Genomic DNA, 12,258 nt, shown 5'->3' on the forward strand with positions numbered 1-12,258 from the left:
AAAAGAAGCTTCTAAGGAATGTTATGAAGTCCATGTGGGTAAAACTTAATTGTGCTTCTATTTCAACCATGAATGATTATTTGAGTTCAGAATGAGGACATTGAAAAACCATGAATTCTCCCATGAAAAGAGATATTTTTTCCCATGGGCAGTTTAGCTTATTGATATCCAATCTTTGTTTCATAAAAAAAGGCATATTTAGGGGGCTGGTGTGGTGGCTCAGTGGTAGAACACTTGCCTAGCATGTGTGAGGAACTGAATTCGATTCTCAGCACCATAAATAAATAAATGAAATAAAGTTCTACCAACAAATAAACAATAAAACTACAAAGTTTTAAATGACATATTTACCATTTATACATAATGAATGATTTAATTGATTTAGTGTTCTAGGGATTGAACCAGGGTGCTTTATCACTGAGCCACATCCCCAATCCTTTTTTTTTTCTTTTCATTTTTTTTTTAATTTATTTTGAGACTGTCTCACTAAGTTGCTTAGGAGCTTGCTAAGTGGCTGAGGCTGGCCTCGAACTTGAGATCATCTTATATCAGTCTCTGGAGCTGGTATAGGTATGTGCTGATACAGGTCTGGGCCACCATGTCCAGCTCCATAATACACATAATTAAAGACTGAAAAACATTTCTCAAGTCAGCTGTGGTGGTGGCCCATGCCTGTAATCCTAGCAACTCAGAAGGCTGAGGCAGGAGAATTGTAAGCTGGAGGCCAGCCTTAGCAATGTAGCAAGACTGTTTCAAAATAAAAAACAAGGGCTGAAGATGTAGTTCAGTGATAAAATGCCCTGGGTTCAATCTTTAGTAGCGCATGCACACACACACACACACAAAGGGAAAAAATTTCTTATATTAAAAAACGGATGATAAACATTCATATATTCATGCAAATATGTATGTATGTATATATATATATATGTGTGTGTGTGTGTGTGCGTGTGTGTGTGTGTGTATAAAGTGAAACAACTTTTATTTGTGGCTGAATAACTAGAAAATGTAATGAAGCAAAATATCTATCCCCCAGACATGATGGCTGGCTGTATCTAACTTGTTTGGTTTGTTATGTTTGTGTTTTGTTTCTATTTTGCTTTTTGGTTTTTAGATACTTTTTTGATTGTAGATGGATACAATACCTCTATTTTATTTGGTTATTTTTTTATGTGGGGCTGGGGATTAAACCCAGTGTCTCCTGTGTGCTAGGCGAACACTCTGCCACTGAGCCACAGCCTCAGTCCCATTGCTGCTTTTTAAGATGGAAACTCTGAGTCCTTCAGCTAGTTAAGACATTCCTCCATGTTGTAACTTTTTTATGGTTTAAGTTTTATAAACAGTGAAAATGAATTGAAATAAACATATTTATCCATAACCATCTAACACCGACTCTTAAGTGTATGTTGGACTTTCCGCTGAGCTGACCTGGCTTGGAAGCTGCTGTGTTTGTGATGTACAAACAGATCTGGCTCCTAGATTTGCAGGAAGTATCAAGGAGTAAAAATAAGGTGTTGGCACACATCAGGTCACACACCTTTGTGGTTTTCAGTGGGCTCCAATTTTCTCTTCAATGTGTCTCGGTAGTGAGACTCCCTGACTTTCACCTACACTTCTGAGGTTGGAAAAAAAAAAATTCAGCCTCTAGGACAGGGGTCATTGAGCTAATCCCAGCTTGCAGATTCCACTGGAGGTTTGCAGGCTGTGTGAATAGCTGGAGGCAGCAAAGACTGGTGATGCAGAGCCGGGCTTTAGCTGTGTGATGTGAGGCAGGTTAGTTAACATTTCTGTGCCTGGTCTCCTCCTCTGTGAATGGGGATACTCACAGCGTCTAATCTGCCTGGCTGCAGTGAGATTCTGAGTGGATACACTGGGGCTCTCCGGACGTGCGTGGGACGTGGTAGGTGCTGTGTATAATGTTTGCCATGATCATGACGTCAGCTGCCTTCAGCTGCCCCTGCCCCAAAATGGCCACTGCTCTGCAAGTAGCAGATAAGCAAACCAGGCTCCAGAGGGAGGGATTTGTAGCCAGTGGGGGAGGAAATCATGGACTCAAGAACAAAGTTTCCTTTGACATATTTTGAAAATGAAATCGTTCACAGGAGACAACTCTTGGGCCTAGAGAAGATGCCAGGAAGGGAGAGAAAAATGTGGGCTCCTCCCAGCCCGGCAGCAGCAGGAGGGCAGAGCCAGGGACTTAGCTGAGTCATGAGCCGTGTCCTCCCACTAGTGTGCTTCTCCTAGAGATTGTAGGACTGGACGGGACCTGGGACCTGCCAGGGCTCCTGGGTGTTCTGTGGAAACCCTCGAGAGAGACTTCCCCGGGGTCCTCACCCCTAGCCAGTGTCGCCCAGGTGTATTCCAGGTCACCGAGTCCCAGGCACAGCCTCCTGTCTGTCACAGGGCTCTGCAGTGTGTTTCCCTACCCGGCTGGTAATCGCCACCCCCTGGGTGAGCCACACCAGGCAAATTACACAGAAGTGGTAACACAGTTTTTAAAGTAGTTTTTCCCTAATAGGCAAACACACAAAGGAAAAAAACCAACCCTCTATCCTTGTGTAAAACGTGAAAAATGACATACCCACAAAGGAAATGAGAAATCACTGGTGATCCTTGCTGACCTTAGTGAACGGGAAAGGTTCAATCTGGGATTTGGGGGAGGAGTTGGGATGAAACGATACCAGAAGAAGATCAGAGGAAGCCATTTTACACCAGCACTGCGCTCCTGATCACTTCCTTCTCAAACAGGTACTTCCCCTGTTGCGAAAAGGACCTGGATCTTCAAGATAGGGTACAGAGACAGATGCTAATGTGCCTTTAGAGTTCCAGGAGTTAAAAGCACAGGTTTAAGGTAAAAAAGCAAAGCCTAGAAGTTTGGGGTTGCCCCCCGACCACTCCCGCAGAGGGAACCCCCAGACCCAGTTTCCCAGGGCAGGACTGGAGCAGAAGGGCCCTGAGTGTGAGTTGGGCCATGGGAGGACTGTGTGACCTTGGCAAGGCCTTGGTCTCCTGAGCCACCCTTCCCTAATCTCCATTTCCCCTCTCTGCCTCCCAGAGTCCCTTTAAGATAGATGTATCTGTAAAATCGTTTTAACTGTACAATGCAAACATAAGGTACTCTGTGAAGGAGGCATACTTCCAAGCTTTTCTGTATTGTTTGGATCAAAACATTGTTTCCTTGTCTACACTATTTATCTACATGGAGTTACAGTTGTTTGTAAAGATGAAATGAGCGGCTTCCACTAATGGCCTAGCTCGAAGCCTCGGTGGTCTAACCTTAGGTGAATTTACCTAAAATTATGTTTTAAAGATAAGTACCTAGAAACCCTCCCCATCTGCAGGGAAGAGACAGGATGAAGCCGTCCCCAGGTTAAAGCCACCACACTCACAGTTTATGCGTGACACAAACATTTGTTCCCTGGCTTTTGGCTGCAGTTCAAGGCACCAAGCTCACACACTTAATGATAAATGCATCGAGAAGTCAGCATTTCCTAGCCAAACTCCTTCTCATCTGTATTCCATCTCTGGCCAAATTCTGTGGGGCTGGGGCTGTAAATATGTAATGCCTCCTAGGAACACAGGCCAGCCTATCTGGGGGCCCACGCCCAATTGCAGTTCCACATGAAACTTGGAGGCCAGCCAGGGGTATGGCCAAATAATTACTGTGCCAGAACTAGTTCATCACAGGCCCTCCAGAGGTGGGGACAAACCCCTCCACTGTGGACTTGGGCATGGCCGGGGAGGCTCTCTGAGTTTGCCACCCTGGGAGCACCCTACCCGCGGGGGGCAGCAGGAGTCTGTTAAATCTCTCCAGCCCTGAGCTAATTTGGTGCGGGCTCCCTGGATTATGGCCCCGGTTGGTTACTAGTTGGCTTTTCTGAGCCTGCTTTTGGCACAGGTAGGGAAGGAGGAGGGAAAAGAAAATGGTGTAAGCAAGTTTCGAAATCTTAGATCATTTCATGAATGACTCAGTGTTTCCTTTTGGAAAAGTGTAATCATTGGCTTCCATGAATAACTCGGCTCTGAAGACGTTCTAAACATTGAGGAGTTTTTCAAGCTCTCTGAACACAGCTACCCTCCCAGCTTTCATTTTTATAGCTTCCAGAGGAATTTCATTCACTTGATAACGTGGACTTGTTGAAAAATAAACTGTCACACACTTCCTCCTTGGGCTTCCTGTCCTTTCTGAGAAAAGCCTTGAGGTTGTCTTTCTCTTTCTCTCTCTCTTTCTCCCCCCCTTCTTCTTTTGATTTTTCCTTTTAAAACTATTCAGCAACAATGCTGTCACTCTTTTTTTGAGAAACTAGTTATATTCGGCACGAGAGTGGGGTAGCTGTCCTTTATTCTTGTTAGAACCAGACAGTCCTACTGCACATTCCTTTAATGGATAAAAAAAATGCTTAACTAAATCTATTTCAGACATTACCTTAAATTCATTGGAGCACATGTCAATTTTATTTTATTCTTTGAGCAGTGCTGGGGACTGATCCCCACCCCCCACCGATGGAGCTGAATCCCCACCCTCATTTCCATTTTAGAATATCAAGAAAGCCTGGCTCTATCCCTTTGACTCTCTGCACATAAACAATCCTGAAGCTTTAATCCAGGAGATGTTGGTTCTTCCAGCATTAGAACAGCTGAATCCAGCTTCAGAGCTGCAAACTCAGGAGATGTCTCTAATGACTCAATAATGGAATTAAACGTTTCTAATGTTAAAGGTATGCAAATAGAACTTCGTGGGATCAAGGCTGATTCTGTAATTCAATAAATGAAGTTGAGAATGTTACTGAGGTTACGGGAACATTATTTGCATACAGGCTTATCTTGTTTTTAAAGCAGAAGGGGAGGGGGGGAGAAGGAGGAAGGAAAAAAAAATCCCAACTTTCACCAAATGTTCTCAAAATACAATCTCATAAGAAGAGGAAACAGTTCTCAAGCAGAAAATGCTGAATATAGGAGAATCCAAAACGCGTGGAAAACATTTTCTCAAATGTGGAGCACAAACACACAGCTAGCCTCAGGTCATCTTACCCAGAAAATGTCGCAATCAAGCCTTTTTTTTTTTTTTTTTTTTTTTACTCCTGTTGTGTTAGGTCAGGGCTGACGCTGTTGCTACTCTACTCACAGGAGTTGCCCTGCTTTGGTTCAGGGCTCAGCATAGCGTGGTCTCTGGCTCTTTCTCCAAGTCAGACAAACAGCCCGATTTAAACAGGATAGGAAGAGCCAAAGAAAAGAGACACTCATCTTATATTCTCACCCTGGATATCAAATTACTGACCTTGCAACGTTTAATCCCATGAATTAAAACCAGAATCACTGTTTATCATTTTCAGAGAAAAATTCAAGTTTTTTTTTTTAACATCTGTGAATACATACTATCCATTTTGTGTCCTGAAGGAAACGTGCTCCTAAGTAACTGCTCATTCTTGTAAGGTGGAAATATTCCAAGGACATAACAGGATGAGCAAAGTTCATACTTATGCAGCGGGAGAGTGGATTTAAATTAATCCATTCAGAAACTAACTAACGAAGCTAATCACTTGCGCTGTCACGTGTGAAGACTCCATCCAGAGCCCATCAGCAGGCAGGGTCTGTTCCAGAGAGATTCCTGGACTGTCTTAGGAGACCCCCCCCCCTAAAAACCCCCTTTGCCTGGTGCCGGTGATGGCCTCTCTTGCTTAGCCCTGTAGCAAGCCATGTCTCAGGAGCGGATTGGCCCTCCTTCAGGTTCACCATGTGCAAAGGAGGGAGGGAGAAAAGTTTGGAGAAGAAACTATAAATCGTGTCAGGATTCTTTGCATAAACTTTTTGAGATGCTTGTTTTATATGGTTGGGTCATCTAGTTCTGAAGTGTGGTCAAGACATCTGAGAATTTACTGGGGACGAAAGGGGGCAGGTGCCCTACTTTTGGTTATTGTGCCCTCCCACCCCAAAGTTTGATTCTTAAGTAGAAAGTGAGAGAAGGGAGAGGTGTTATGTACTGACAGAGGTGATAATGTTTCCTATGTGATAGGCTTGGTCCCCTGATGGCATTATACAGAGGTATGTGTTGCTGTACCAGGGATTGAGACCAGGGGCTAAGCCCTTTATTTGTTTGTTTGTTTGTTTGTTTGTTTATTTAGTGGTGCTGGGAATTGAACCCAGCGCCTTGTGCATTCGAGGTAAGCACTCTACCAACTGAGCTATATCCCAGCCCCCCAAACCCTTTATTTTTTATTTTGAGGCAGGGTCTCACTAAGTTGGAGAACCTGGTCTCAAACTTGTGATCCTCTTGCCTCAGCCTCCTGAGCTGCTGGGATTACAAACTGCTACCACTCCCAGCTCCTTTTACATTTTTTATGAAGTTAATATAAGATTCTGAGTGGCAGAGCCCTGGCCTAGCATTCAAGAGGCCCTGGGTTGGAGCCCAGCCCCACAAAACAAAAACAAAAACAAAACACGATTCCCATGCAGAAAAGCCAGTTTCTCACACTGTGCAGGGCCTGTCCCATCTCTTGAGGTCACCACTGCAACCAAAGTGAAGACTTTCAATCTGGTTTTCCATTACGATGTGAACACCTTTTGTGGGCTTTATTCCTGAATGTTTTTTTTCCCAAAATATCTTAAAATATATATTTAAGAAATATCTTAAAATACAAAATTTTAAAACTTTCAGATACTAGTGTGGTATTTTTCACTTACTAGGTCTTTAATTCACTTGTCAATAAACCCCTTCCATACCCCCACTTTTCAGAGGTATTCTGCTCGGTTCTGCCCAACCAAGAGGAGTTGGGGATAGGGATCCTCTATAGGATCTGCATTTTATAAAATTTTACAAGAGAAATAAAAGCAAGACAGGATTGAGGGAGTTTCCATCACCATCACCATCATCATCATTTTAGTGGTGGTCCTGGGATGGAACCCAGGGTCTCACACATGCTGGGCAAGTGTTTATACCACTGGGCAGCACCCCCAGCCCATGTCTGAATTATTTTTAACACCTGAGAATAATAATTATGGTAAATTATCAGGTGAAAACAAGTTAGGTATTAGAAAGTACTATGCCATTTAAAATAACCCACAAGCATTAATATGTTGGATTTTGGGGTGTTTTGTGCAGTTTTCAAATGTTCTGCAATAATAAGGCTTTCTAATCATTAAAAAAAAAAAAAGAAAGTGTCATTCTTAAGAATTATACATGACATACTAGAGTGTGTCCTTTAATCTTTCCTGAGTGACTTTAAGTTTTTTTTTGTATTAGAGATTAAACCCAGGGGAGATAGGGGAGATTTACCACCAAGCTAAATCCTCAGCCCTTTGTATTTTTTATTTTGAGAAAGGGTTTTGCTAAATTTTCCAGGCTGGCTTCGAACTTGTGATCCTCTTGCCTTAGCATGCCAAATTGTTGGGATTACAGGCAAGCACCACCAGGCCCAGCTGGAGGGTGGTATTTTTAGCCCTGTGCAGGTCATTCTGTATGGGGTCAATAATTATTCAATTAGAATACTGAGGATTGAGCTGGGTGCGGTGTGCCTGTGTTCTCAGTGGGTCAGGAGGCCGAGGAAGGAGGACCATGAGTTCAAAGCCAGCCTCAGTAATTTAGTGAGGCCTTAAACAACTCAGTGAGGCCCTGTCTGTAAGTAAAAAATAAAAAGGGCTGGGGGTGTGGCTCATCGGTTAGGTGCCCCTGAATTTAATCCCCAGTAACCCAAAACAAAAATGGAATACTGAGGATTAGATTAGATTTTCTTAAAGAGCCAGTCTTGACACCTACAATAAACCTGCAAATGGGCTACAGACACTATACCTTAACATGTTAAAGACTTCTGGTGGTATTTTCCTGGCTTAGTCAGTTAAATGATTCATGTGTACCTGTAATGATATTTTCAGTTGTATGTCTGTATGTGCTTTAAAAAGCATAAGGATATGTTTGGAAGAAAAAAAAAACATTTTAATTGCTTTCAAATGTCCAATAAATTAAAACCCATATACTCTTACTCAAGAATTTCCTTGCCAGATTATTACATAATTGGTTGCCAAATCTCTCTAGCTTTTTCCTATTTTCTCAATCTTAGGAAATGTAGAAGATATTAAGCGTCAGCTGGTCAGAACATGTAAATGCTTTCAAAAGATTTAAATGTTCAAATGTCACAGGAAAGATTTAAAAAAATCAGGCCTCTACTTTGAAAAGACAGCTAAAAGTTTAAGAATCAGAAAATAGTAAAAACAAAACAAACAAACAAAAAAACATCTCGGTCCCTGAAAAAGAAAGAGCATATATTTTTTTTCAATTATGTTTAAATAACCATTTGTTATCTTCAAATATAGTTCCTACTTATAACATCCCAATAAACGGCCGGTCTATGACTAAGGAAATACTCCAACTAATGATCCGCTGATAGGTGAAGAAATATCACCAAGGCCAGGAGGCCTCGCAGGCCGCTATCTAACAGTTCTGCAACAGCAGCAACCGTGGTACAAACAAGCAGTGCTTGAACCCAAACCGAGACAACTGTGCTAAGATTATTTCAGCCCACTGATCGAGTCCCTTCAGGTGAGCCCATCCACACTGGATTTTGTACAAACAGAACACAACAGAATATATTGACACTGTGGATGCCCTGGTGTCTCAGGCTACAGAAGACTTAAATTTATTATTATTATTATTATTTGCCTTGTGTATGCTAAGCAAGTGCTCTACCACTGAGCTACGCCCCCATCCTGGAAGGTTTGAATCATAACAAGTTAAAATGTTATTGTTTCCCTACGGGATTTATAGTATTTTGCCATATGCCTTCAACCTTTTATTTTTTCTCTTCTTTCTTCCCTCTCTTGCCCTCTTCTTTTCAAGATGGAGTTGTACTGGACAGTGTTGCCCAGACTCATTTCCAACTCCTGGGTTCAAGTGTTCCTCCTGCCTCAATGTGTGTGTGTGTATATAAAATTTTTATATATAAATAATATATTGTATATAATATTATAAATTAGTATATATCTAATATTATATATAATATATAATATACATATAAAATATATGTATATTTTTTCTTTTGAACTCAGGGGCACTCAACCACTGAGCCACATCCCCAGCTCTTTTTTTACTTTTTATTTTGAGATAGGGTCTCACTGAGCTGTTTAGGGCTTCACTATGTTGCTGAGGCTAGCCTTGAACTTGTCATCCTCTTGCCTTAGCCTCCTGAATTGCTGGAATTACAGACGTGTGCCACCACACCCAGCTCAAATATGTTTCTTTATTATACTTACCATGTATTATTAGAATTCATAACTCTCTGAGTTCAGAAAGAAGGGTTCTTATTCTCAAGAGACCCAGTCAGGGGTTGGTCTGTCCCACTAAATATCTGCACAAGTTCTCAAATGCCAGAAATGTCTTTAGAAGAAATAAAATTCCTAAATACACCCTCTATGCTCCCTCTTAGACCTCTAGGACAGTTTTGCCACTAAGGAAAACTTTTCTTTTTCTTGGAAATATAAGACTGTGAGTTTTGGGGCTGGGGGTGTAGCTCAGTTGTGGAGCACCTGCTTAGCATGTGTGAGGCCCTGGATTCGATCCTCAGCATAAAAATATATAAATAAAATAAAGGTATTATTAAGAATGTGAGTTTTTAACATGCATTTCTTCTCCTTCTTGCTTATGGGCTTTTAAGTATCTACCTTCTTATTACAGTTAAGGTACTTAATTAAAAATCAAATATGAGTCTGGTGGTCAAAGAGAATTCTTTGAAAAGATATAGTTTAAGGGCTGGGGATGTGGCTCAAGCGGTAGCGCGCTCGCCTGGCATGCGTGCCGCCCGGGTTCGATCCTCAGCACCACATACAAACAAAGATGTTGTGTCCGCCGAAAACTAAAAAAAAATAAATAAATATTAAAAAATTTAAAAAAAAAGATATAGTTTAAGGCAGACAGGATTAAGGAGAAGAAATAGAACAGTGCACAGAAGTACAAATTTAGTGTCCTTCAATGTGTTTTTTCAAATAGTTTACAAAAAAGAATTGTCAAATCTGTCAATTGCCTGTTTAGGATTATTTTACATTTCTTTAAGACTTCTGAAGTTCAAAGTAAATAACTGTTACAATGGTTAGGTGCAATATTTACAAGGAGAAAATATTTCTTGAGAATTTAACATTTCTATTAAGTTGCCATGGCGCTGCCTGCCACAGCCTCTTCAAACCTCATCAAATCCATCATATTGGACATGTGTGGTCTGGTTTGGAAGCCTTCCTCAGGCTCGGTGTCCATAGGAGTTTTACCAGAGAACTTTAATATAAATTATAAACTTATTTCCAGTAACTGGTACTAAAACAAACAACAACAAACAAAACAACAACTTCTGGCCCTTTATTGTGAATCTTTATGAATAACTGAGAAAGCTGTGTTTTCAAGTTGGTGAAGTGTTCATGCATCCTGCCTGGGATCTCAAGATACACAGCTTGTCCCTGGGTCTGGAAGCAAATAGAATGTACAAAATCTGATCACCCTCATTTTCGCCTTGCAGACAGTATGAGTAGAATGGAGTATAATAAAATAGCATAGAATAAAACAAAACAAAGTGAAACAAGCTAAATTACACTGTCTCCAGACTTTATAAAAAGCCTCTATATGAACCTGTGGGGTGTGTGGAGCCCGCTGGGTGGAGGATGAAATGGGAACTCCATGCCGGAAGTGGAGTTCTTCTGATGCTGCTAATTAAGGAATGTGGAACCCGTCCTTCTGAGTCAGCGTGGCGGTATGTACAACTCTGCCCTGCTTGCTGCTTACATGGTTATTGCAAGAACTTTAGAAAGAAAACCAGAGTCTCTGAACCACCTCACATTTAAGGGGCAGGAGGTGGTGTGTGTGTGTGTGTGTGTGTGTGTGTGTGTGTTTGAATGGTTCCTAATCTTTAAAATGGTTCTTGCAGCTGGGCTTTTTATCAGCTGATCGCATTTACAGCATAGCCTCAGATGGCAGGGTGCTAGTCCAAAAGAGGAATGGGTCATTTACTAGCTTGCATTTTAAGGTACACAGGCTTATCAGAGCATTCTTAGGATTCGCCAGAATTACACAGCAATAAAAACATCTCTGTGGCACTGCTCGCTCTTCCTCTTTTCATTTCTTTTAGTAAAATGCATGTTAATGTGTTTGATTTCAAAGGTAGTACAGGCAGAGTAGAGAGAATAATTAGAGAAAATAGGAAGTATAGAAAAGGTCATGCATATGCCTCTATTGGGAAATAACCATTTAAAAATGTTTATAAAAACTTTAAAAGGTGTGTGAAAGGTAGAGAAACTAGTAAAATAGTTTCACAACGTCCAGTTCTATCATTTCAGGATGTTAACCACATTTGCTTCAATTCTTTTTTTTTTTCTTTGCTGAAGTATTATAAATTCGAATATATCACATCATTCTTCTCCTTTAAGGTTAAATATGCTTCTCTAAAAAGTATGTATATATTATATATCACATATTCAGTATACCTCTCTAAAAAGTGTGTGTATATATGTATTATATATATAATTATACATAAAATTATATATATGTATATACACACACATAATTCTGTAATAATCCATATGGCCATTATTACAGCTAATGAAATTAACAGTAAGTTTCTTGTTATCCCAGAATATTCAGCCAGTTCGTACTAGAATTTCCCTGATAAGAAAACCAATTTTAATATTTTCATGTGTACCTATATCCTACCTTTTCGCTTACCCACAAAGAGATTTGGGATTTATTAGAAATACCATTTTGCATCTTGGCCTTTCCATGTGCTATTATAACTATTTCCCAGTGGCACGTTTTCCAAAACGTGAAAAATGAAGTTCTAGTTTCAACATGGCTGTGTGCAGCAGTGTGGGGATACCCCGTGATTGACATTCCTCCCTTGTCTCCATACTTCTATGGCGAGCGCTCCTTTCCCCCTCCTGTGCTAACCTCCTTGCGGTGCATCTCTGCTCACAGCGCCTTCTCCTGCGGGAGGGCTGCTTCCCCGGGCGATTCCACGAGTGTTATTGCCGCAGCCCCGCGCGGGAGCATTTGTAAGGCCCTTGACTCGTCTTACCGAGTTGTTTACAAAAGGACTGTACCAATTTACACTTCCACTTACAAAGGGCGAGAGAGCCCCTATTAAACTGCTCGGAGGCAGTGCTTTTCAGAGCTGCTATAAATCATGGGCTGCAAGAGGCTGACTTAGGTTTGTCACATGGTCACGATCACCTCGGAATAAATAAATACACATTTTCTATAGCTGTAAAAACATGGCATGCGCACATTGCCAA

Source organism: Marmota monax, unplaced genomic scaffold (assembly GCF_021218885.2).
Source record: "Marmota monax isolate L192 unplaced genomic scaffold, Marmota_monax_Labrador192_F-V1.1 WCK01_AAM20220418_F8-fsc00014, whole genome shotgun sequence".
NCBI classification, from domain to species: Eukaryota; Metazoa; Chordata; class Mammalia; order Rodentia; family Sciuridae; genus Marmota; species Marmota monax.